The following is a 4,549-nucleotide window of genomic DNA, read 5'->3' as shown; positions in this document are numbered from 1 at the left end:
GGATAAGCTTCAACATTGCTTAGAGCTCAAGATAGACTTATCAAGTTGGATAAGGACTATAGGAGCTCATCATTATCTTATTAAGAATTAGGAGGTATCTAGTTCCTAATAGGAATAAGATTAGTAAAAGATTTCTAGTTTTATAAATAAGGTTGTTGAGTTGTGACAATCCTTAAGAAGCATAAGAGCTTAGAAGGTTTAGTTTTTGAGTTATATTTCTAAACATCAATAAAGAAGAGTTATTTCTTTAAAATCTTTTGTGCTTTGGAACATTACGTAAAGCCATTTGGTTAATTTATAGACTTTTATGACCACTAAATATACTAGTTATCCGTAACTATTATATGTATATTCCCATATATTTTTTGTTTATTAAAAGAATGTTGAGCTGTTTAATTTATATTCGGATACAGTTTTTATGCCATGCCTAGTCCATTTGATCGTAGTCAACTATAAACACACTGTGCGAATAAACGCGTATAATAATATCACAATACGTCAATACGTTAAGTCAACCATATATATAAATACGCAATTATAAATGATATATATAGATGCATATTCGTGTATTAATCTAAGTAGCTCATTTCATATCATGGCTGCGCCTCTTCTTCTCACTCTCCTCTCTCTAACCACCATAACATTTTCTCTCGCAGAGAGTACGTAACAGCACTCATCTCTCCATGCATTAATCTTCGTTGTTATCTTAAACTAAAGATATTATTCGATTGTTTTGGTCTCTAATCGTTTTTTTTTTTGTTTTCTTATCTGCATTATCATTAGATATAAGCATCGACTGTGGAGCTTCGAGATCCTACGTGGACGCTGACAATGTAACATGGCTTGGAGACAAAGGCTTCGTCACCACGGGTGAGTCGCTCCTGATTCCGGGTAACCTTACAGAGCCGATCAACAACCTTAGATACTTCTCTTCCGGTCAAACCAACTGCTACACCAACATTCCGGCGACGAAAGGCGGGAAAACTCTCGTGAGAACGACACGAAGTCGTCCCCACCGTCGTTTAACGTTGTTTACGATGGAAAACATCTTGACAGTGTAGTTACTGATTCACTGTTTGTCTCCGAGGTGATATATGCTCCGGCGAGTGAGACTATCAGCGTTTGCCTAATCCGTACATCGCTTTCGGATGATCCTTTTATATCATCTATTGAAGTTTCTAGTTTGGACGCTGGGATGTATGACGATCTTGGTCCTGACGAAGGTCTCGTTCTCCAACAAAGATATGCGTATGGTGCCAAAGAGCTTATAGGGTAATCCAGTTAACTCTAACTAATTCAAATTAAGTTAAATCTGTTTATTGACAATTTAAAAAACCGAAAATATAATTTTGGTTGTTTTTGATATGCTCAAATTAACCATAGAGCTACTCTCTCAAATTAAGAGATCACTGCAGTACTTAGGGGTCGAATTCCACAAGGACTCAAGACTACACAATAAATTATAGAGTTTTATAATTATGCTAAACAGATTAATTTGAATTAAAATAAAAGCAATGCAAAATAGAAAAGTTGTTGTAAATTCAGAAAATCAAAAAGCTAGGCCTAGGGAATTTCTCAGGAAATTATGAAATATTAAATCAATCAATAAATTAGGATTCAAGCAATTAAGAACAAATCTAGAACTCTAAACACTTTTGTAAATTAAATCAGTTCTCACTGCAAATAATATCTAAATTTAAAACCAGAAAATCCAAATCTCTTTGTAAAATTCTAGGTTAAAAATCAGCAATAAAATCAGGTTTAGATTGTTCACAAAATTATTAAATCAAATCTCTTTGCAAGAAATAATTTTGCTCATCAAAAGGTTTTATCAGGAAAATCAATTATATTCTCATATCAATTTATTTTCCTGAAGTATTAATTCTAGATGGCCAATCAAGGATTAATATGAAGAACAACCTAAGATGAAGATCTAGATAGATAATGAATCCTAAATAATCAGATCTAATAATTCATAAAATCCCTGTGAAAAACCCTAAACCTAACAAGCAAACTACTCAGACATAATCAATGAAGAACAAAACATCTTTATGAATAATAAGCAATTGAAATTAAAAGAGTAAAGGGAGTTCAAGAAATTCTTCTCTCAAAGCAGATCTCTCTCTCTCCAAAGCTCTCAAAATCTCACAGGGTTGCAGGAAAAATAAAACTTGATAGAATAAAACTTAAGGGTTTGGAAAACCTAAAAACTATATATATATATATATATATATATATATATATATATGTCCTAAAACACGTCAGGGACTAGTCTTGCAAATATGGAAAACTTCGAGCAATTTTGTAAAACTTCCAAATTTGGCTCTCTCGTCGGTTTGGACTGGGTGTCGATCGATGCTAAGACAGTGTCGATCGACACCATCTCCTCTGATCGATTCCAAGTTGATTTCTTGCAGATTATTCCTCCAAACTGATCCAAATTGCTCCACTTTGCTCATTTCATGCTAAAAACCTGTAAAGACTCAAAAACAATCTAGAAACAAATGAAAAGACACTAAAAGACTCCTTATATCATGGTTAAAAACCACAAAAACCATGATATATCAGTTTTATTTTAAGTGGGCTAACATTTTTTGTGTGATACTTTGGAGGATTTTCTGAATTTAGTTTACGTTTATTTATATTTTAAGTATTTAATATAGTATATGATTTTTTTTTTTTTTTTAAACATTCACATTCTCATTTGACTAATGAGTTTTCTTCCTTTTGTTGGTTTCTTGCAAAAATATTGTAGCTACCCTTTAGACCCGTACGGTAGGCTATGGTTCCAGTCAAGTTCCAACGACCCAACAATCAGCAAATTAACGACCTCAGCCCCATCCATCGACAATTCTGGCGCGTCAAACAAGCCGCCCGAGATTGTAATGTCAAAGGCTTTGTCAGCAGCCAGCTTAATTCTATCAGACGACACACTACCCTTAGCGGGCTTACCGGTTTACTTGGCTCTATACTTCTCGGAGCCTCCGAGTCTAGGTCGGACTCAAACACGGTCGTTCAACATTTTCTTAGATACCAACGAAGTGGGTTCAGGTCCCATCGTACCGGTGTTCGGGAAAGTGACTCAAGTTGTCGTAAGAGATGTGGTGGCCACGTCAGTTTCCCAAGTGGTCCTTCAGTCTACGGATGACTCTACTTTGCCTCCTATTATCAATGCTTTGGAGCTATATTCGATAAGTTATGGCCAAGACGGTGGCGATAATGGAGGAGGAAAAGCGGCAGTGGTGGTGGAGGACAAAGCGGCGATAGCAATGATAATTCGGAAGGTAAGTATACTTTATGACTACTTTTGAAATAAATAACTAAACTTTGAACATGAAGATCACTGTATATGTTCGGACAATGGTATATATGGAATGAAATGAGTCATGATAAATTTACTGTAATTTTATTATAAAATACTACAACTTTGTTATTATTTGGTTACATTTATAGGTTCTGGAGGAACGGAAACACGAACAAACAAGGCAGTGGGAGGTTTGTACTTGCAAACTATATCCAATTTTATTTTATGGTTATTTTTAATTGATTGGTTCAATATATTGCTACCTAGATGATTTATTGAGACTGTCACTATTAATCAGACATAAATCTAAATATTATCCCTTTTGCTTCGTTTGCAGTGAGTTTGAATATAAATGTTGTTAATTAAAACCATTTTGACTCCTTTCCATTGACGACGTTTTAGGTGGGGCAAACAATGTTAGACGGAAGAAGAAAAACAAATTACCACTCATTCTTGGCCTTACGTTCGCCTCCGTGTTTGTGGCTCTCTCGTCAGCGTTTGCGGCTATTTTCTTAAGAAAACGTAGACACGCTAAGCCACAGTCCAACACGCTTCCAACCACGTCCCCAGGTACATAATTTTGATGCAAAAAATTTATACATATTTATCTTTTATATTTGATCACTGAAGTATATTTTTGGGGTTGTCTTATTTCTTAAGGGCCTGGGAAAGTGACAGGGATATCACCTTTAGTTGGACAGCAATTGGCCAGCGATCCAAGCCACCCGGGACATGATGACCCGGGTATGTATGATAATATGATATCGATGAGCTAATTGGCGTAAACGATTCATATGTCGTTCATCAAGATGATCATCATCAACATGGACCAGCTTAATTAGTCGATGACGACCTGGAATGATACTTAAAATTTTAAATTTGTCGATGCTAAATTGTCACGTGAATATCTCTCAATCCCCAAAAAAAGAAAAAAACTGAAGTCAAATATACAGCTATTTACATTTTGTTTTTTTTTTAATCGTTTACAGAAATTGACCATAACCATGAATAACCAGTTTGATTTTGTGGCTAATTCTGTTTTTTTTTTTTTAAATATCTTTTGTTAAGTGACGTGATTTGATAAATATGAAAGCAATATAGTCACAAACAGCAACAACACTTTTGTGTGCAGGCCATAAATCTCTTCAAACCAAATTTGTGGCTATATGGGCCACGAAATGTAGATTAATTTTTCCTGGCTATTGCGCCATTAATTTTATTGTGGCTAGTTGTTGAAATTTGCCA

The 4,549-nt window shown here is 34.9% G+C and overlaps 1 pseudogene; it reads left to right on the top strand.

Annotated features, from left to right (window-relative positions):
• Positions 1 to 595: 595 nt before the first annotated feature.
• On the top strand, positions 596 to 4,337 carry LOC104711403 (uncharacterized protein At1g24485-like; annotated as a pseudogene).
• Positions 4,338 to 4,549: the final 212 nt, after the last annotated feature.

Source organism: Camelina sativa, chromosome 9 (genome assembly GCF_030686135.1).
Source record: "Camelina sativa cultivar CO46 ecotype springtype chromosome 9, ASM3068613v1".
Classification (NCBI taxonomy): Eukaryota; Viridiplantae; Streptophyta; class Magnoliopsida; order Brassicales; family Brassicaceae; genus Camelina; species Camelina sativa.
The sequence above is the reverse complement of the archived record's forward strand: the minus strand, read 5'-3'. Positions and strand labels throughout refer to the sequence as shown.